This window comes from Piliocolobus tephrosceles, chromosome 8 (assembly GCF_002776525.5).
Source record: "Piliocolobus tephrosceles isolate RC106 chromosome 8, ASM277652v3, whole genome shotgun sequence".
Taxonomy (NCBI): Eukaryota; Metazoa; Chordata; class Mammalia; order Primates; family Cercopithecidae; genus Piliocolobus; species Piliocolobus tephrosceles.
In genome coordinates, this window is record NC_045441.1 from 128933816 (window position 1) to 128956094 (window position 22279).

The 22279-nt window shown below is 42.7% G+C and overlaps 1 long non-coding RNA gene across 1 annotated transcript in view; it reads left to right on the forward strand.

Moving 5' to 3' along the window:
• The window catches only part of LOC116418894, an 18819-nt gene extending 1204 nt beyond the window's left edge, over positions 1 to 17615 (forward strand). The window contains exons 2-4 of the long non-coding RNA XR_004229099.1: positions 2787 to 2790; positions 8637 to 8722; positions 17338 to 17615. This is a non-coding gene — a long non-coding RNA (uncharacterized LOC116418894). The remainder of the gene's footprint in view (positions 1 to 2786; positions 2791 to 8636; positions 8723 to 17337) is intronic.
• The last annotated feature ends 4664 nt before the right edge of the window (positions 17616 to 22279 follow it).

Sequence of the window (22279 nt, forward strand, 5' to 3'; positions counted from 1 at the left end):
CCCCCCCCCCCCCCCCCCCCCCCCCCCCCCCCCCCCCCCCCCGCAAAAAAGGCAAACTCTTTCACATTTTGTTAGTGGCACATCACGACCCCTTCCTCTGTGTGATCTTGGACTCTGCCGTCTTCCTTGCCCCCATGATCAGTGCTACACTTCCTACCCCTTCTCTTAATGCCATTCACATTTGCAGAATCCTAGACTACTGTTGCTAAAAGGGACCTCAGAGGTCATCTGGGCCAGCCCTACCCTTTTAGAATTGAAGAAATGGAGTCCAGAGAAGTAAAATCTGTTGCCCAATGTCACACAGTATTGAAGCTTAGGAACAGGTCTCGTGGCTCCCACTCTAGTGTTCTTTGCTCCACACCTGTCATTTATCTCTTTCTCTTCTATCCTCCCTGCAATCTTTAACTTTAGTCTTGGCCCAGGTCATCCTAAATACTGCCATCTTCATAATATGTGGTTGTGGCCATGCCACGCTCCTGGCTAACATCCTCTAAGGACTCAAGCTCTGCAGGTGGGGCTGAGTTTTCTAGCGCCTTGGCTTTTCATCAAGGCAGGTGAGTCCTGACTTAGCTTTCTAAGGACATGAGTTCAGCAAGTCACTGCTTCTCTAGCCAGACTGGTTTACTTGTAGCCCACTGTCAGCCTCACTCATCTCTGTCATTGTGCCTTTGCCCAAGCTGTCACTTTGGCACCCACTTTCCCAGAGGGGTGCCTTCTCCATCTTCTCTCTTTAACCAGATTCTACCTGTGCCTGAATCACCTCCTCCACAAAACAGCCCAAGATAGCATGGGAGTAAGCCAGACCTAGGTTCAAATGCTAGCTCTTCCACTTAACTATGTGATCTTGGTCAAATTGCTTAACCTCTCTGAGCCTCAGTGTCTGTATATTGATTATGAGAAGGAGAACAATAGTAATGTTCTCCTTTTGCATCTATAAATCTCTATCATAGCCTTCACCACACAGGTATGTAACTCCCTATTACATACATACGCTACATACATGTCTCTCTGCCCCTTTCTAGTGCTGGCCATTAGAACTTGCTGCCATAATGGCAGTGTAGCCACTTATGTCTGTGGAGCCCATGAAATGTGGCTAGTGTGACTGAGGAACTGAATTTTTAATTTTAATAACCATGAGTGGTTAGTGGCTACCATTTTGGACAAGGCATCTCTAGACTGTAAGCTCAGTAAGGACAGAAACCATGTTTTTCTTGCTTTGTATTGTATGTCCAGTAACTATGCATTGCCTAATGCATGGTGAGTACTGCACACGTATTTGTTGAATGGATGATAGCTGCAATTTGTTGCATGCCCCGGTGTGTCCAGCACAACACTAAGAACTTGATAAAAGGCATTTCATATTGTCCTCTTCACAGCCCCTGAGGCTGGGTTAGATTACAGAGAGTTTTCTATAGAGGGCAGACATATAGTAGGGATTCAATAAAAGTTATTATTATTCTGACTCTTCCCTGTGACCAGCCCCACTGACTTTTGTCTCATCTTTCCTTAGGCTCACAGAATATTTCCTGCCTGTTGCTCACGCTCTGTTGTCCACAGCATACCCCTACCCTAGATGGCTGACTCTTGTCTTCTGTGTAGGTACCCTGTGTTCATAACTGGACTGGCAGCGTCTTGGAGCAAGGTCCGTGCTTTACAGGACTGCCCCTGAACTCAGCACTGACCAGCGTTCATGCCCTCTAAGTCCATCCCAGCTGCTGTCTAGCAGTGAGTGATTCTAGGCAATCTTAAAATGAATATCACTTGTGTCAACTGAAAACATTTTACAGGTAGTCTCCTCCCCATAAGAAGGGAACCATCTTGGGCAAGGAAATAGAGTCCCATGAAAGGGGAACAAGATGGAGCCATACGGATAGAGGCCTACTTTCTTTTCAGGCCGCCATCACTGAAGCTGTATGCATGAGATGCAAAACACGCATTCAATTGAGCTAGCATAGTTGGTATGATATAATGGAAAAATATTCTTGAAATGAGCTTAGATTTTCTTTCATGAATTGGCAGACTGAGTATACTAATTGTCTCCTTTCCCTCTGGGGACTGCAATCAAGTGGCAGCAAGGTATAAACCTAACAGTGAAATGTCACTGAAGGAGAGCATGGGAGCTGGGAGGAGAGAGGATCTGCGACAGAGCCTGGAGAGTACCAGTATTTGAGGCATGGGAAGAGGAAAAAGAGCTCCCCATGGACGAGACGGCAGAGAAGTTAGAGGACAGCCAGGACGGGGAATTCCTCAACATCCCAGCGAGGTCAACAGTGCTGCATGATACTGAGCGGCCCACGTTAGATAAAAGCAGAAAGGCAGCTGGGTGCTGTGGCTCGCGCCTATAATCCCAGCACTTTGGGAGGCCGAGGTGGGCAGATTACCTGAGGTCAAGAGTTTGAGACCAACCTGGCCAACATGATGAAACTCCATCTCTACTAGGAACACAAAAAATTGGCTGGACTTGGTGGCGGGTGCCTGTAATCCCAGCTACTTGGGAGGCTGAGATAGGAGAATCACTTGAACCAAGGAGGCAGAGGTTGCAGTGAGCCAAGATAGTACCATTGCACTCTAGCCTGGGCAACAAGAGCTAAATTCCACCTCAAAAAAAAAAAAAAAAAAAAAGCGGGGGTTGGGAGAGCAGAAAGGCATCCATTGGATTTAGCAACAAGAATTGCATTAGTGACTTTGGTGAAACTAGTTTGGAGGGAAATACAGGTTTCTTAAATTCCACCTGAATATGTGTCCTGTTTTATGGGTGGAGATAGTAGAAGGATGGGGAGGGCTAGGGAGGTACCAGAAAAGAGAACCAGAGAGTACTCCAAGCAGAGAGGGCATTGCCAGTCATGGGCCTGAGACAATGAGAGGGTTCTGGGAGCTGTCCCATTTGGCTAGAGATAGTGTGCATTGTATTTTATTTATTTAATAAACACATTAGCAGTCAGTGTTCTAAGGAGTTTAATCCATCATTTAAAAAAACCACTTTTTTTTTTTTTTTTTTTTTTTTTTTTGCAGTACATGGAACTCTACATTGCTAAAATACCGTTTAACTTCAGGGTGCATTGAAGAACAATAATAAAGGCAAGAAAACTGGAAAGGATATAGTAACCATCTATACCGTTACCTCTCCTTAATTTGCCTTTCTACAAAATGGTACAAGTCATATCTTTCTTGGGAGTTGGTAGAGTGAACATGGGGGAGCTTTGACCTCATTTCAAGTTCATTTTGCTTACAGGACATGGAACGAAGGGTCTTTTTTTTTTTTTTTTTCATGTATGCCTATAGTTGTGAAGCTGCACAACATAACAATATCTTCAAGGCCACAAGATAGAGATAACCCTCTTTTTGGTGTATGCATTTAGGTGTGTATGTCTCTGTTACTCTCAGGGTATTCTTAGCATGATGTCTGTGTGGCTCATATCTTATTGTCACTTGGTGTATGTTGCTTTTATTTTCCTGACAACTCCTTATTTTCCATGTCCGAGCCTGTGGTTTATCTCTCGAGGATGTGCCTGGGGGAGGTAGGTCACTGTCTCAAGTTCTGTCTTTTGATATCACACCTCTCTCTTGGTCTCTTACTCTATCTCTATTTTCTTCTCTTTCTGACTATGTGTCTAATTTTCTTTTTCTTTGTATCTTTCTATCTTTTCCACACATTCTTTGTTTCTTCTTCCTCTCTTTTTCTTTTAATTCTGTTTCTTAACAAGTCATAGTAGAGACCTATTTTTGTTTGGATTATTCTTAAGAAATTACCTTGTCTTTCTGCTTTAAACCTTTGATCGGTTTCAATGATACAATATGTAGCACAGTAGTATTTAATAACAAAACTCTTTAACTGAAAGCTTCAGTGACAAAACATTACACTCACAGAGAATTTAAAAGAGTAGACATTGCATTCAAATGAGGAACAATAGAGCTGTGGCTTTAAGGGCAAAGGGGAGAGCGAGGCTTGGCAGAGTGAAGGGAATCTGATTGTGGAAATGGCAGTCTTGGAGAAATTACACTGGCAAAATCAGGGGAATAGGGAAACATCATTCATTTTCTGCTTCTGCTCCTGGAAGGAAAATGATCAGACACCTGAAGAGGGGTGCAAGAAAAGCAAAGCGATGCTGTAAGAGCATTCAGCAGAAAGGAATTATGGCAAAAAAAAAAAAAAAAAAAAAAAGTGCAATCAGCCCATGAATGAAAAGAAGCTGTAATGTAGATGCACAGAAGGTAGGGCGATTTTGTTGGAGGTTGTGGGAATGGCAGATTAGGATGGATCTGCACACGAGAAGCAGTTCAGAGAAGCAACCCAACCCTGCAGAGAAATTTCTGTGGTGATGGGAGGAAGGTAATAGTTTGGTTTCCCTGACCTGCGGTCCAGGCTGAACTTGGACAGACTAGGTAGAAATGGTGCAGAAAGCAGCTTGAGGGTGGAGGTAGAAATAAAGGTAGACCGAGGAGAGCTCTTATAAAAGCCTACAGGTCCTGTTAAGCCAAGTTAAGCCTACCTCAGTCATGAATAAGTGGACCTGCGCGTTTCTGTGCAGTGTGAAGTTTCAGTTGTAAGGTTTCCTCCCACTAACATGAAAGAGCTTGCTCCTATGTGGCAACCCCTGGAGGGGCTTGACCGTCCTGGCAGAGGGCAGTTAGGACTCACTCTTTGCTCTGAGGTTGCCAGTGGCTTCTTGGATGCCAAATTGGGTGCCCTTTCTCAGTTCCTCCTCTGCTTGATCTCTAAGCAAACATGAGTTAGACGCTGTTAATCACCTCACTCTTCTTGGCTCAATCCCTTCTCTTTCATATCCTTCACATGTTTGTTTAGTTTTTGTTTTGTTGTTGTTTTTGTTTTTCAATATTCCTAGTCCTTCCTCCCTTCACATGCTTGTTTAGGTTTTTGGGTTTTTTTCCCAATATTTCTGGCCTCCCTCTCCTTCCCTTGCCTTCCCTTCCCTTGCCTTCCCTTGCCTTCCCTTCCCTTCCCTTCCCTCCCTCCCTTCCTCCTTCCTTCCCTCCTTCCTTCTGCCTTTCTTTTTCTTTCTTTCTTTCTTTCTTTCTTTCTTTCTTTCTTTCTTTCTTTCTTTCTTTCTTTCTTCCTTCCTTCCTTCCTTCCTTCCTTCCTTCCTCCCTCCCTCCCTCCCTCTTTCTTTCTTTCTTTCTTTCTTTCTTTCTTTCTTTCTTTCTTTCTTTCTTTCTTTCTTTTTCTTTCTTCCCGAGAAAGTCAATTCACCAAATGTTCAGCTACAGCTTACTATGTGCTAGATTCTATAGCAGGAGCTGGGAGTATAAAAGGGAATAAGCCATAGCCCTGGCTTTCAAGGAGCTCAAGTTCAAAGAAAAACCACTAAGCAAGGAGCATGATACAATGTAATGAGCGCAGCAGTAAAAAAGATGCACATGGTCAAAAGATAGTACAGATGGACAAATGGCAAGGAGTGTGTTTGGGGCAGGGGAAGTGGCACGTCTGTGTCCGGTACTGTGAGTTCTAGCAGGGGACAACATATAGGATAGGTATGAGTGTCCAGGATCTGTAAGAAATTATAATATTGCTAAACATGCAAAGCAAGGCTGAGACAGTGGTCGAGAATGACGCTGGAGATTGTATGCCAAGCTGAAGAACTGGTACTGTATTCTGAATGCACCAGGTGTGGGGAAAAATGAATTCAGTTTTGAACATGTTGAGTCTAAAGTACCGATGAGATATTCAGATAGGGATACTCAGTTGCCAGGTGGGTGTACAGGACTGGAGCTCAGCCAAGGGTTTTTAATGGGAGATAGAGATTGTTTTGAGTCATCAGTAAGTATATAATGGTGGCTCATCCACAGAAGGAGGTGAGATCACACAGGGAGAGGTTACATGGCAGCATTTCTCGAAGTGTGGTCCTTGGACTGCCTGCATCGAAGGGGCCTTCTAAGGACGCAGACTCCTCAGGCAGAACCCCAAACCCACTGACTCAGGAATCTCTGGGGTGGCACCCAGCAATCTGTATTTTGAATTTACTCCCTAGGGGATACATTTACACAAAGCAGTTCCATAACTGCTGGTGTGGAGGGAGAGGCTAAGGGACTAAAGGAGGGAACTAAGAAGAGAGAGACCTGATCATTTAGGGGCCATGTCCTTCTCCCTTCACCCTCTTTCTTGATGGACTGAATCTAAGCTCTCTTCTGTTCCCTTTCTGCTTGTTCTCTTGGTAAGCTCATCTCTAGATCTCTGAGGCTGGTATTTGAATTGACATAGTCTCCTTAGCTCTTGTCCCACATTTCCACCTGCTTTCTGGACACCTCTACCAAATGGAACTCATCTCCTCCCAAACCTGCTTCTGGTAAACAATAACCACCTCCTAGTCCTTCAGCTCCAGCCATTGCAGGTCAACCGCCAGGACCCATTGTGTTGTTATTGTTGTTGTTGTTGTGAGAGCTTTTCACATTCTTCCACTCCTCTTCATTTCTTTTTTTTTTTTTTTTCTTTTTTGAGACAGAGTCTCGCTCTGTTGCCCAGGCTGGAGTGCAGTGGCCAGATCTCAGCTCACTGCAAGCTCCGCCTCCTGGGTTTATGCCATTCTCCTGCCTCAGCCTCCCGAGTAGCTGGGACTACAGGTGCCCACCACCTTGCTCGGCTAGTTTTCTTTTGTGTGTGTGTGTGTTTTTTTTAGTAGAGACGGGGTTTCACTGTGTTAGCCAGGATGGTCTTGATCTCCTGACCTTGTGATCCGTCCATCTCGGCCTCCCAAAGTGCTGGGATTACAGGCTGCTACTCATTTCTACTGCCAGTACCTGATTCAGCCTATCCCCACCTCCTCCTTGGGCTACTGTGCTATTTTTTTTTTTAAACAGGTGTTCCTGACTCCAGTCTGTCCCTCTTCTTTAATTCACATAACTCATTGTTGACAGCAGTGTCTTCCTGCGCACTGCATACCATTGCTCAGAGATATTCAGAGTCACCATATTACCTGCACGATAACCTTCATAACCTTCATCACCTAAATCCCATCGTGATCTGCCCAAAATTCGCTTCCCAATCTCATTTCCCACTCTTGCCTCTCATGCACCCTAAACAATAGCTGCACATCTTTGTCTTTGTACACGCCAGCCTCTCTGCCCAGAGTGTCCTGAACTCCACGTCTTCCCCATCCTTTAAGACCTAGTTCACATGCTATTTTCTTCATGAAGCCCTTCCTATCCCCCAGCCCACGTCCCCAGAGGTAATGTATCCTTTATTCTCCCCAAAGCATATTTTAGGTCTGTTTCTGCTGCATTCATTTTTTTCCTATCTAGTATTACAGGTTTTGTTTGTTTGTTTGTTTTTTAAATGTCTCACCTTTCCCTCTACGGGAGCAGTGAAAGAGGATCTGACCATCAGGAAAATTAGGTCCATCACTTTTAACTGGATGATGATAGGGAAATGATTTCATTTCTCTGCACCTCAGTTTTCTCATCTATACAGTGGGATAATAATGTCTCCCTGTTCAGTAGAAATTATTCATGTGAAGGGAGTGGAAGATAAACTATACAAGGCAACAAAACACCATAGTGTCAGATATGAAGGAGATAATAAATGGTACTGAATCCATGAGAAAGGGTATACTTCTAGACAGCTTTGAACAGTTCTGGGAATATAATAATTAAGTGATAGAATGCAAGGAAGAATTTAGTTTTGGGATTACCTGTTATTATTTTAGTGAAAAGTTTCACAGGCAGACCTTTTACTTCAAATAACTTCAAAGCTTAATTTTATTTTTTAAGCCTAGTGTTCTTTTTTCTTTTCTTTTCTTTTTTCCCATATAATCCAGAAGCTTTTCACTCTATGTGGAAGACACATGTGGTTGTCTGCTCCCTAGCTCGGTGCCTTCTTCCTCAGTTGTAGGACTCTGATTTTATTTAGGCAGTAATGTACCTGCCCAAGAAAGGAAATTGTGATTGGTCTAAGTCAATGGCAGCAAATCAGTCATGTTTCCATTGGTGGTCATGTGGCCCAATGAGATAAAAGGTAAAACTTGGAGACTTCTGAGAAAGTGTCTCCTTTCTCATAAAGGTGTGTTCCACGGGAAGAGGTGGTCCATTTCCTTTCCCTCTTTTTCAGCCATATCATAGTAGAATAGGATGCTTGGGGTGGGATCAATTAGTGACATCTTGCAGGTGAGGAAGTAAACTGGCCTTGGAACCACTGACCTCCAGCCTTATTGAGAGGAGAGCTGTCTTTACAAAGACACCTTTAGCAAGGATCCCATTACCTACAGCTAACAACATCTTAGTCATTTTAAGGAAGAATTTAGTTTTGTGATTTCCTTATAGTGTTTTATCACAGTCTGTGTATAGATCTTTTAAAAATAATTCGCCAACCTCAAAGTGTAAGTTAAAAACAAACAAACAAACAAAGAATCTTTTGTCAGAATTCTGAGGATTTTCTTATGCATGAATTTGAATTTTTTTTTTTTTTTTTTTTTTTTGAGACGGAGTCTCGCTCTGTTGCCCAGGCTGGAGTGCAGTGACCGCATCTCAGCTCACTGCAAGCTCCGCCTCCCGGGATGAATTTGAATTTTTAAAGAATTTCCTTTGGAATACGGCAATATCTTCAGCTCGCATTCCACTTGCCCTAGGTGGTACACTTCATCAACTTTCAGAAGCTGCTGATGCTTTGCTTATCTTTTCTTTAGTAGACATGTACTGCCTGGACCGCCTGGCTGATTTGAGCTAGTTTGTCTGGTTGAGTTGGATGTTTAAATAGAAGGCAGAACAACAACAGGTAAGATTTTTAAAAATATCCTTGAATTTCTTTGTGCCCTATTGACATTGTTACATTCATTACAAACTTCTGAATGTTAAATCCTGTGTTAAATAGCCAGAGAGGGGAAGGTGGTGGGCAGCTGAGAGAGTGGTGACTAACAAGATGGCACCACCGGGTTCCTGAGTCTGATGGTTGTGCAAAGCCAGGACAATGACTGAGATGGCCAAGGAGAGCAAGCAGTAGAAACTTGGGTCCAAAGGGCATTAGGCGTGAAACCTAACCTGACCACCCTATTTAATATCGCAACTTGCCCCTCCACCCACGCTGTCCTCTACTGCACCCCATTTTTCCTTACCTGGTGTTCTCAACCTTTTTTCTTTTTCATGTGGATTCCTTCTGCAGTCTGGTGAAGCCTGGGATTACCCTCTCAGAATAATGTTTTTAAATGCATTGAATAAAAACACATAAGACTACAAAATAAGCTAATTATATTGACATACAGTTACTAAATGTGTATTTCTTTATTGATACAATTTTGAGAAATAGTTGCTAAATGTATGTTTCTTTACTGATACATTGCATATCAAGATTTAACCACAGGTCCAATAGCTACAAAGTAGTGATGAATGTAAACAACAGTTCAAGAAATCTGCAACAATTGTCAATCTGATACAAAATATCTGTGATTTCAATTGGTAACAAAGTTATAGATACTGCTGTGGCTTCTGAGGTTGGTTGCCTACAGTCAGGTTTGAAGGTTTAAGATTAATGAAAATAAACTTGTCATTTTGCCCTCTATCCAAGTTCACAGATCCCTTGAATTCTATCCATGAACCCACTATGAGTCTGGAACTCTAGGATAAGAATCCCTGCCCTTATCTTATTTTGCTATATTTGCATAACATTTATTCTCTTCTAACATCATTTATTATTTACTTGTTTTTAAAGTTCATTTTATATGGTCTGATTCATTTTATATAGTCTGATTCTTTCTATTAGAATGTAAGTTTCACAAAGTCATTGTCTGTTTTGTTCACTGATACTGTTTTGTTCACTGATACTGTGTCTAGAACAGTGCCTGGCACTTACGTGAGGTTCAGTGAATACTTGTTACATGAGTAAGGCCAGAATGCACCAGCATGTGAGTCTAGACAGAGGAGCCAGACCCATGGTCCTTCTGAATGTGGGGCACCATGCAACTGCACCCGTCAGACCATCCACCAACCAATTCTTTTGAACTTTGGAGGGAGCCAGACTGCTATGTGGAGGTGGACTTGGAGACACTGAGTTCTGCCCATGGCACCACTGGGATTGGATATGAGGAGGAGAAGAGGAAAGGCTTAGGGCTGGGAATGAAAAATGGACATGGCACATGGAATGGCCGTGCCCTAGGGATGGCCCTGCACCTGACTGGGGCCAGGTGTTAGACAACAGTTAATACAAAATATGTTTAGACAAATAGATCGGGCCTGGACTGGGGAGAGTCTTTACTGCCCAGCAGAAGTATTTACATCTATTTCCAAAAGCAATGGAGAAGCACTGGATATTTTTGAGCAGGAGTCCAAGTAGGTAAAATGGAAGAAGGGCTGGATATAAGGGCTATAAGATTTTGAGTGTTAAGTGCCCACCTTATAAATCATTAGCAAAAGCAGGATATAACCCTTTCTCCAATTCTGTATGGATGACACCCACCAGTCTGGTAAATGGAGGTCCTTAGTATGATGGGGTGTCATTCTCACCTTGTTTAGCACCCCCACCAGACATACATAGTCACTTTTTACCTTTTTTAAATAATAATTTGAGAAGTTGTAGAAAATGCTTGTACCTTTAATATGTTTAATCTCTCCCTCTCTCTCTTTGTCTCTCTCTCTTTCTCCACAGGGTCTCGCTCTGTTGCTCAGGCTGGAGTGCAGTTGCAGTGGCATAATCACAATTAACTGCAGCCTCAACCTCCCAGGCTCAATCAATCCTCCTGCCTCAGCCCGCCAAGTAGCTGGGAAAACAGGCATGCACCACCATGGCTGGCTATGTTTAAAATTTTTTTTTGTAGAGACATGGTCTCTCTGTGTTGCCCAGGCTAGTCTTGGACTCCTGGTCTCAAGCAATCCTCCCACCTCAGCCTCCCAAAGTGCTGAGATTACAGGTGTGAACTGTCTCACCTTTTAATCTTTTGATTAGTGAAATAAATATCTGATCCAACAGTTAGGATCTGATGGTCTTTTTAGTATGACCTCAAATCACTGTATCCTGTAAGCATTTTTTTTTTTTTTTTTTTTTTTTTTTTTTTTTTGGGGAGTCTCTCTTGCCCGGGCTGGAGTACAGTGGCACAATCTCAGCTCCCTGCAACTTCTGCCTCCTGGGTTCAAGTGATTCTCCTGCCTCAGCCTCCCGAGTAGCTGGGACCACAGGTGCCTGCCACCACACCCAGCTAATTTTTGTATTTTTACTAGAGATGGGGTTTTGTCATGTTGGCCACACTGGTCTTGAACTCCTGACCTCAAGTGATCTCCCCGCCTTGGCCTCCTGAAGTGCTGAGATTACAGGCGTGAGTCACTGCACCCGGCCTATAAACATATTTTCTCCTAGAGTGTTTTAGGTCTGTACATGGAGTCCTAGGTCAATGCCGTCACCACCTCATGCTGACCCCTAACTGTGGAATCTGAGTAACATCATTAGTTAGGCCCATGGACAAAATACCAAAGTCATCTGTTTCCATGTTCCCTTATTTCCTCCTCTCCATACATTATACATACAACAGTTTCCTTTTATCACACATACCTGTGACCACATGGCAATCATTCTACGCCAAACTGCTGCAACACAATCTGAGGCTTACTAAATATTCGCCTCAGTCATACAGCTGAGGGAGCGTTAGTTTAAAATGCAAGTAGGACCACGAGGATCTTCTGGGTTTCATGTTGAAACATTCAAGCTGCTCCTCCTACTACAACTATTACTACTAAATACATTATTATGATTTTTGAAAACTAGAACAATCCAAGTCTCGCTAATTTTTTAAAATTCCCATTTCTTTCATTTTCCCAACTGTTCTCTATTCACCCTTTATTCTACCTTTAAAGCAAGAAAAACTGAAATAATTATTTAGAAAGTTTTTTCACTTCTGTCAAAACAACAAAACCTATATCATTTGAGTGATTAGTCAGGGACAGCTGACAAAAGGACAGTGGTCACAAAGAAAAATTGCTTCTTAAACTCTTAGGGAAAAGAAATCAAGCTTGCATTGTGATCAAACTAAATGAATGTAATAGTAATAAGCAACAATCTGAATGGTAGACCATGTTTTTCTTGCCCCTATGAATTCATTCAGATGGATAAGATAGATGGCTTAGGATTCCATATTACATTTGTATGAATTAATAGATATTAGGGGAATGTGTAATAAGTGACTTCATGATTGACTGATACAGGTTTTGGATTTTTATTTTTATTTTTCTGAGACAGAGTCTCACTCTGTCACCCAAGCTGGAGTGCAGTGGTGCGATCTTGGTTCACTGCAACCTCTGCCTCCCAGGCTCAAGCCTTCCTGCCAACTCAGCCTCCTGAGTAGCTGGGACTACAGGCACCCACCACCACACCCAGCTAATTTTTGTATGTTTTTGTAGAGATGGGGTTTCACCATGTTACCCATGCTGGTCTCGAACTCCTGAGCCCAAGCCATCCTCCTGCCTTGGCCTCCCAAAGTGCTGGGATTACAGGCATGAACCACTGTGCCTGGGCTTAGGTTTTGGATTTTATGTCTGATTATCCACAAAAAAAAAAGAACCCAGAAACACTAATAAAGTGGAAGCCATTGCCTCAATTAGGTAACACAAGTTGCAGTGACAGATAAATGCTAACAGCAGCCTAACACAATGAAAGTTTATTTCTCATTCTGACAACAGTCAGCATAGGGATTTAGCAAGTGGCCTTCCGCATAGTAATTCAAGGACCCAGGCTTCCCCCACCTGTGAGTGGGAGCCTTGGAGGCCTTCACTTCCAGCTGGCAGATAGAAGGAGAGAATGGAGGATACCCCCACAGGAGATTTTTAGAGGCCAGTCCTAGGCACGGAGTGCTGGTTCCCTCTGCACTCCATGGGCCACAACTCAGTGACATGGCTACATCTAACCACAGGCAGGCTGGGAAATGATCACATATGATGCAGCTGCTAAAAATAATGTCTGAGTTATACCCATTGGCCAAGGGGAAGCGTCTGTGATATATTCGTGAGAGGAGTAAGTTTCAGAGTATGTTGTATTGTGTAATATTTATAAAAAGAAATGTGAAAATCCCTAACTATACTGCATGTCTTTGTATAATCCTAGTGAAAGGGACGGGGGGCTGTATACCCCAGGCCCCGCACGTCTATTACCATGGAGTTGGGTATGGAAGCAGTGGCAGAGACATGAAATTATTAACTTTTTCTTTACATATCTTTGGAATTTTTTTTTTTCATTTCTTGCAGTGATCTCATACTTACTTTGGAATTAAATTTTTAGGTATAATTTTTAAGTATGGGTGGTAGTCTTTGTGAAATTCAGAAAAAAGAAGTGAAGAAGAATGTGTTTGTGCCTCTCCACACTGTAATATTTTTTTCCTGCGGGAAGATATTTTTCCAAGTGGAGCAGAGCTTGTGCGTGTTCCAGGTTATGCCGTATCCCATAGAAAGCACACCTCAAGACTGATTCCATGTTTAGCAAGTTATCTCCACATTAAAACTTTATCAGTTTTGTGCATATCATGCACATAAGCGCCCTGAACCTGAACATTCCTGTCCTAAAAGGATATACTTCTCATTCTAAATTAATATATTGATATTCTGATTTGGGAAAGATAAAGCCAGTCTGGGGTTTTGTAGGAATAGATCAGCTCGTCAGATCCTGACAACTCTTGAGTAAACTAGTAAAACAGAGTTACCAAAACCACAAGGCTAAGACCTGGACTCCTGGCTTTACAGAGATTCTTCCAATATCCACCCCTTCCAAGGAGAGCCAGCCAGCTTCACCCACGGTCGGCTTGGTGGTTTGTTTACTGGCCTGCATTATCACCTACCTACTTGTCTTTATTCTCTCTGCAGCTCCCAGAGGTTTGCCTTTTAAGTCCAATTTTTCTGTAGAACTCCACCCAGCATCTAGATACAGTTTATTGACAGTGAAAACAAAACAAACAGATATAGAGCACAGGTGGTTATTCTTGAGGGACTGCATGAGGCACAGTTGGACAAATAGCCAGTCCTCTTTATCTGCAGGGATGTGGGCAGGGACAGAAATCAGACTCCCTGTTTGTTTTCACTCATAGGAGACTGAGTTTGCTCTTCACTGGGTCCTAGACCTCCAAGTCAACCCTACTATAAAGGGTGAATGAGGAAAGAGAGGAGGGTATACTTTCACCCTTTTCCTCCAAAAGAGATATATTGGAAAATGCACTTTTAAAGTCATAAGTATCATTTGAGGCCCAGGTAAGAGAACATCCATAGGAAACAAAGCAAGATGGTAAAGGAAAAGAAGAGCAATGAGAATGCTTGGTGTGAAGAAGGGTCATGTGGCTGTTTGTCTGCAGCCTGCCTGATTCATGGCTAAATAGACAAAATATTCAGACCAGGTCACCAGTTTTTAGATATGTAATTGAATGGTTATCTACTATGGAAATTGCATAAACTAAAAATATTACAAAACATATCTCTAGAAATCCTGTGTCATTAATACAATTTAAAAAGTATTTATTGGGCCAGGTGCAGTGGGTCACACCTGTAATCCCAGCACTTTGGGGAAGGCTGTGGTGGGCAGAGCACTTGAGGTCAGGAGTTCAAGACCAGCCTGGCCAACATAGTGAAACCCTGTCTCTACTAAAAGTACAAAAAAATGTAGCTGGACATGGTGGCGCACTCTTATAGTCCCAGCTACTCAAGAGGCCAAGCCAGGAAAATCACTTGAAGCTGGAAGGTGGAGGTTGCAGTGAGCCAAGATCCACCACTGCACTCTAGCCTGGATGACAGAGTGAGACTCCATTAAAAAAAAAAAAGTGTTTATTGAACACCTACTTTGTGCCAAACACCATTTTAGTGAGTGGCAAACAACAGTGAACACCTTTGTACTAAAAGGCAAAACAGACACCCAGAAAAAACAAACCAGGGTGTGTAGTTTGTGATACTGGGGCCAAATGAAAGACTCTTGTTATAAATTTGATGGACTTTTAGGGGATGAGAAGATCATAGTCTGCTGAAATAGTCAAAGAAAGCTTACATTTTGAGCCAGGCATTTAGGGATGGATTTGATTTTAAAAAGCAGAGAGGAAAAGGAAACATATTTCATATGAGATGGAATAGCATAATAATGAGAACATTTACAAAGTGCTTTACAGTTTGCAGAGCATTTTCTCATTCATGATTCAGAGTGAAAATAAGCCAAGCTTTTCAGAGCCAAGTGTTGAGACCAATCTGACTTAGTAGAAGGTAATCATTCCTTCTTACCTCTCTCTCCTGTCTTCTCTTTCCTGATCAGGGTTCATGGTTTCATATTGACTTGTTAATCCAAAGTCCTTTTATAGTGGATTTCTTCTACAAAGAAGTGGCAAAGAGAATGAGAAAGCTATATTTCTTAAAGAAAATGCATCTTAATGCTTATGTGGGTGTGTGTATAATACACGTGCATGTATGTGTGTCTGCTAACAGTTGGCACAGGACACTTTCTATTTTTTTTTTTTTTTTTCTTTTTGGTCTGTTCATTTGAGATGGAGTCTCACTCTATCGCTCAGGCTGGAGTGCACTGGCACGATCTTGGCTCACTGCAACCTCTGCCTCCCGGGTTCAAGCAGTTCTCCTACCTCAGCTCCCGAGTAGCTAGGATTATAAGCATGAGCCACCATGCTGGCTAATTTTTGTATTTTCAATAGAGATGGGGTTTCACCATGTTGGCCAGGCTAGTCTCAAGCTCCTGACCTCAAGCAATCCACCCACCTTGACCTCCCAAAGTTCTGGGATTACAGGCATGAGCCACCGCACCCGGCTGACACTTTCTGCATGGGATGAACAAGACACTTTGTGCTTTATAATCCCAGTGTAAACATCTCCTGGACTTTGACGGACTTCCCTTTTCTAGCCAATCTTATGTCTTCTCCCTTTCTTAACTCAAAGTAGATGTGTTCCTCCTGGCTGTTTCACCGCCCCGCCTCCCTTTCACACCTCTCCTGGTGCTGTCTGCTCCTCTGCCCACCTAACTAGGCCCTACTACCACCCTTCTGTTTTCAGACCAAGCCTTACCTCCTTCATGAGCTCTTCTCCAGTTACAAACGCAACTGATGATCATTTGCACCCCTCTTCATCTTTGCAGTAGTTCTTAATTTTGTGGGGGGCATATTATATCCCCTTAAGAATGTGATGAATGCCTTGGACCCTGGACACATATACACAAAAAGTATGTGTCTAATCTCAGAGGACCGTGTTCCCGTGAAAACATTGCTTTCCTAGATCACATTTGTTTGGAACTAACCATATACTTCAATGCCTTAAAATATACTTTTGTATCATTTTGTCTAATACATGTCTTCGTAATTAGACTAACCTTGAGGAGAAAGCTGTAGTAGAATTTTTTGGTATCCTCATAGAATTTGGTTAAATGTAGAGCACATAGTGGTATTTAATGAAAATGAATGAATAAACCAGCTAGGGTTCATCTATGCAATGGCATAGCTAGGGTTCATCTATGCAATGGCATAGCATTCAGTAATAAAAATGAGCTATCAAGCCACAGAAAGACATGGAGGGGCCTTAAATGCATACCGCACTGTGAAAGAAGCCAGTCCAAAAAGGCTACATACTGTGTGATTCCAACACACATACTGTGTGATTCCAACTCTGGCATTGGCAAGACTATGGAGACATGAAGAAGGCGGTGGTTTCCAAGGATCTCGGGGGAGACAGAGGGGATGAACACGTGGAGTACAGATGATTTTTAGGCCAGTGAAACGATCCTGTCTGGTACTGCAATGGTGGATGCATGTCATTAAACATTTGTCAAAACTCATAGAATGTACAACACAAAGAGTGAACCTTGATGTAAACTATGGTCTTGAGTTAATGAATGTATCAATATTGGTTCATTGATTGTCATAAATGTACCACACAAATATAAGATGTTAATGATAGAGGAAACTGGAAGGAGGACCAGAGGTATGTGGAAATGCTGTTATCTGCTCATTTTTCTGAAAACGTAAAACAGCTTTTAAAAAATAAAGTCTATTAATCTAAAAAAAGAAGAGTAGTTTCCGATTTTGGCTGTGGCCTCTAGTGACCATTGGGATAAGAAGAGGCAATGCCTTAATCAATGCATGTATTCTAACTTTTTGAAAATTGTATCCGTCATTGTTAGCCTCAGTTAAACTTGCTGCTTGACGTGATGTCTACACAATGTCCATTTTTAAATGAACTAACAGAATTGGTAGGATATGCTCTCATGGTACTCAGGCAATTCTAATGTCAATGAAAGCCTCCACATTTAATGTACATATTTCAACATGAAGAAAATCCATTAAAATATAATTAGTGAGTTTTACCCATAAATAGAAAGAAGGCCCACCTAGACCTTGCTGCCATTTAAAAGAATTCTTTCTTCTTTGTCTGTTTTTGTAATTTTCACAGAAGCTTTGAGGAAGAGCCATAACTACCTGGAGCAGAATGATTATTTGGAGCCACAGAAAATCATTTTAGGGAGCAGTGGGTCCAGGTTCAGTGTTGTGTGTTCAACTCTGAAAGAACACAGTTGGGTGACTGACTGGGTTACTTCTCCCCTGTGGCTCTGCTTGCATTGGTTATTCTGAGGTCAGGCAGGGATTTGGCCACAGTGTTAGCCACTGGCCCTGCATTGATCCTCACGTATTAACATCTTGTTTGGTTATTAAAGTGGCTGAATTGTTGGAGTGAAGCATTGCAAAGTCTTGTTATTCCATCCATCTTCACAAAGACTGTAAACTAACTTCACCATGGGGCGACTCAGCTGGTTGGCTAGAAAGTACCTTGTAAGATGGCCTCTTCTGCCAACCATTCCTATCCCAAACAAATCTCCCAACTCTAACCAACTCTACATTCCTTTGTACTCTTTAGAGTGAGGGGCTGGGAGTGGGATGGAGGAAAAGGTAGAAGAATGAAGTAAAGGGTCCATGCGCAGGCAGTAAGTACTGCTGATCACTATAGTGTCCACTCACAGCTGAAATACAGTGTTCAAACTTCCCCCCAAAAAGCCACGCTGCCCTCACAGTGACTCCTTGGACCCCAGCCATGGGTCTGGCCACAGCATTCATTTGATGCCATGCATTACCTTCTTGAATAATTATAAAAATTATGTTTTCCAAATAGAACAAAGAGATGCTTCCTGAAATTCTTCTCCTTGGAACACTCATGATATGCATTCAAAGTGCTTAGCCTGGGGGTCACCATTGTGTACACACAATAAATCTTAGTGTATCAAGAATTCAGGCAGTCATGAAGCTCAAATGATAAGAATTTTTATTTTTATTTTTTAACAGACAGAAGTCAGGGAGGGCAGTCATTGCTTAGACAATGAGATTCAAGCAAGTGCTGTTCTGAATCTCTGAGCTCTGTAGGGGAGAAGATGGATGAAGCAGGCGGCTTGAAGAAGGAGACACGCCAGCCAGAAGGGAAAGAAAGAAGCCAGTGAAGCAGGAAGAGAAGAAAACATGAAAGGGTAGGAAGATGAGAAACGGATGCCAAGGAGAGGGAGAAAGAGATTGTCAGCAAGGGAGGCGAAGTGGGGAGAAAACAGGGAGATTCCCGTATGGGTGGAGCCAAGTTTCCACTGCGCTGTGAGCAGAGGAAGCCAGGTGTATTGTTCCTGAAACTACATTATTAACTGCCTAACATATGGCTCACAAGGTACACGTGGAAATGAGAGCAGGAAACAAAATGCAAGTCAGCTGGGCTAACACTGAAAAATAGTGATCTGTGTGAGTTTTGAGAAGTGTGAGAATAGAAACCTTCTATGCAGGAGATCAGCATCTCTGTCTGTTTCCTACACCGAGGCTCAAAGAGAATGTTTGCTCCCAAACCATGATAGTTCTGTTTCAGATAAAGTTGTCTCATACAACCAGAATTCATGTTCCTGATGATGACCCTGAAGCACAAGAACCCAAGGAAGCTTCAGAATTTTCAAAGAAAAAATGAATTAGGTAGAGTGGTATGACTAGCAAATGCAGTTTGAATTTTAAGTGTGTATTCTAATTTTTTAGAAGATTCTGATTCTGTGTGTGAAAGATTGAATTACCCTCAATTATCTAGGATGTGGCCCATTTGCCAGCCAGCCTGGACCTCAGATCTTAGTTCCGGTTCTGTAACTTCAGTTGCTGGCCAGACATTTCCATCTGGGAGCCCTGTCATCTCTCTGAAACACTGTCAGAACCAGCCTCTTTCTCCACCTGCCCTCAGACATTGGCACCATTCCTCTCCCATTGTCACCTTTGATTGTCTCTTCCTTGCTTCTGCATACTGCATTTTTTTTTTTTTTTTTTTGACAGTCTCACTCTGCCACCCAGAGTACAGTGGTGCAATCCCTGGTCACTGCAGCTTCCACTTCCTGGGCTCAGGTAGTCCTCTCACCTTAGCCTCCGGAGAAGCTGAGACCACAGGTGCACGCCACCAACCCCAGCTAATTTTTTTTTTTTTTTTTTTTAGACGAAGTCTTGCTCTGTCACCCAGGCTGGAGTGCAGTGGCACACTCTCGGCTCACTGCAAACCCTACTTCCCAGGTTCAAGCAATTCTCCTGCCTCAGCCTCCCGAGTAGCTGGGACTATAGGCACACACTGCCACACTGGCTAATTATTTTTGTATTTTAGTAGAGACAGGGTTTCACCATGTTGCCCAGGCTTGTCTTGAACTTCTGAGCTCAGGCAATCCACCTGCCTCGGTCTCCCAGTGCTAAGACTACAGGCGTGAGCCACCACACCTGGCCTAATTTTTGAATTTTTTTGTAGAGATGGGGTTTCATCATGTTGCCCAGGCTGGTCTTGAACTCCTGAGCTCAAAAGATCCACCCCCGCCTTGGCTTCCCAAAGTGCTGGGATTACAGACATAAGCCGCCATGCCCAGCCCAATATGCTGCCAAATTTTTCTTCAAATGATTTCCTAGTTCCTTCCTTGCCATTCTTGCTGCCCTGAATGAAGCCCAGGTCCTCATGTATTGGCTTCCCAATTGACTCCTTCTATTTTAGCCAGCACGCATGTTGTAGAACAACTTCCTCAACGTGGCTTTCACTTGGCTCCCGACTCAGGGTCTATGAGGCCTCCTAATTTCCTAGGGCAGCAGGCCTCGCCCGTCCCCACAAGCCTTATCACCACTTTATTTGCTCATATCCCACCACCCTCTATCCACATCTTTTTATCCAGTGGGGAGTTTCCACTTCTAGGTTCCAAGCCAGAAATGTGTGGATCATCCTGTCTTCCCTCACTTCCTTAAACAACGCGTCGGCAAGTCCCACAGATTGGATCTCCAGAGTTTCCCTGCCTATAGCTCTTTCCTCCATGCTGACCACCCTAGTTTAGGCCAATGCCACCCTTTACTGAGACTCCGGAAGAACCTCCTGACAGTTCCTGCTCCCCTCTGGCCGCTCCAATCCATTTTCTACACAGTGGCCCAGAATCTTTAAAAATGCAAATCAGGTTGTATCATGCCTCCAGTGGCTTCTAGGGTAAAATCCAAAATCCTTATAGTAGCTTCCAAGGTCCTGCATGGCTTATCCTCTGCCTCCCTCCTCGAAGACCTCAATGCACCTGACTGCACTGATCTCAGCACGTTTCCACCTCCAGCCAGGTTCTCTACCTAATGACCCTCCTCCCTGCTTTTTGATTCATTTCACCTCTCATCTCCTAGGTCTTGGCTTAAATATCTTCAGTGAAGCCCTTCTGATCTTTCCCCAGCAGTATCATTCCCACTTCCCGCCACTATTCTTATTACCTGTTTATTTCCTTCATACCTTTTTATCATTTGCAATGATTATACAATGATTATATTTGTTTCCTTGTCTTTTTTCTGCCTCCCCCTGGACCCAAAGCTCCAAAAGACCCTGGAGTATTTGTCTTGTTAATCATCGTTTCTCTAGCTCTTGACACAATGGTCAATATATTAGCTATTATAATTACTATTTTAATATCACTGTTTCTTGATGATTTCAGACTCTTTGGATGGAATATTATCCCTTCTATTTGAGGGTGTTTGTGCCCTTCTCATATTTCCTCGTGTCCTCTGGAATCCTGATGTAAATTTTTAGTCTTTTCCTATCAATTATCAATTGCTTATTTGTTGTTTTCACTTTTAAAAACTCATTCAACTCTATTCAATCTTTCTTCTTCTTCTTACCAAATAGTTTATACCTAACTATATTTCCTTAGTCTCATTTGTTCCTTCCCTGTATTCAGCATCTCCCCATCAATATCTTTTATTACTCCAAAATAATTTCAGAAACATTTTTAGACAGTTTTAAAAATAAGGCCACTGGCATTTTACTAGGGATGACATTAATCTTATCAATTAGTTTGAGGGAAATCAGCATCTTTGCAATATCAAATCTCTTCCTCATCAAGGACAGACCACATTTTTCCATTTATGTGTTTTTAAATAAAATGATTTTTTGTTTGTATTGGCTTTTTAACATTGATGTTAAATTCCCCTCCAGCATTTAACGGTTTCACTAGAATATGTCTAAATCTAGGTCTGTTTTTTATTAATTTTGGCTAGCATATGATGAGCTTTGATCTACAAATGCAGGTCTTGCTTCAACTTAAAAATATTTTCTAATATCTTTAAGTATTTATTCTGTTCTTTTTTCCTCTCTCCTTCAAAACTAGATTTCTATCACCTGTCTTTCTACATCTAGATCTTGTTTCTGATAGTTTTGACCTCTTTGTCCTTTTTTTTTTTTTCTTTTTTTGAGGCAGGTTTTTGCTCTGTCACCCAGGCTGGTATGCAGTGGCACAACTCAGCTCACTGCAACCTCCGCCTCCCATGCTCAAACAATCCTTCCACCTCAGTTTCCCAAGTAGCTGGGACCACAGGCACGTGCTACCATGCCCAGCTAATGTTTGTCCTTTTCTTTTGCATTACGGAATACAATCCCATGCTTAGCTTTCTTTTTCACTGATTGGATTCTCTTCCATTGCCAGTTCTAACCACTGTGGTTGCTAAGTTTATTTACAATTCTTCCATGTCGCTAAATGTTTCATTATTATTATTATTTTTGAGACGGAGTCTTGCTCTGGTGCCCAGGCTGAAATGCAGTGGCGTGATCTCGGCTCACCGCAAGCTCCGCCTCCCAGGTTCACGCCATTCTCCTGCCTCAGCCTCCTGAGTAGCTGGGACTACAGGCGTCCACCACCACGCCCGGCTAATTTTTTTGTATTTTTAGTGGAGACGGAGTTTCACCATGTTAACCAGGATGGTCTTGATCTCCTGACCTTGTGATCCACCTAGCTCAGCCTCCCAAAGTCCTGGGATTACAGGTGTGAGCCACTGCACCTGGCCTATTATTATTATTTGATATGGAGTCTCCTTTTGTCACCCAGGCTAGAGTGCAG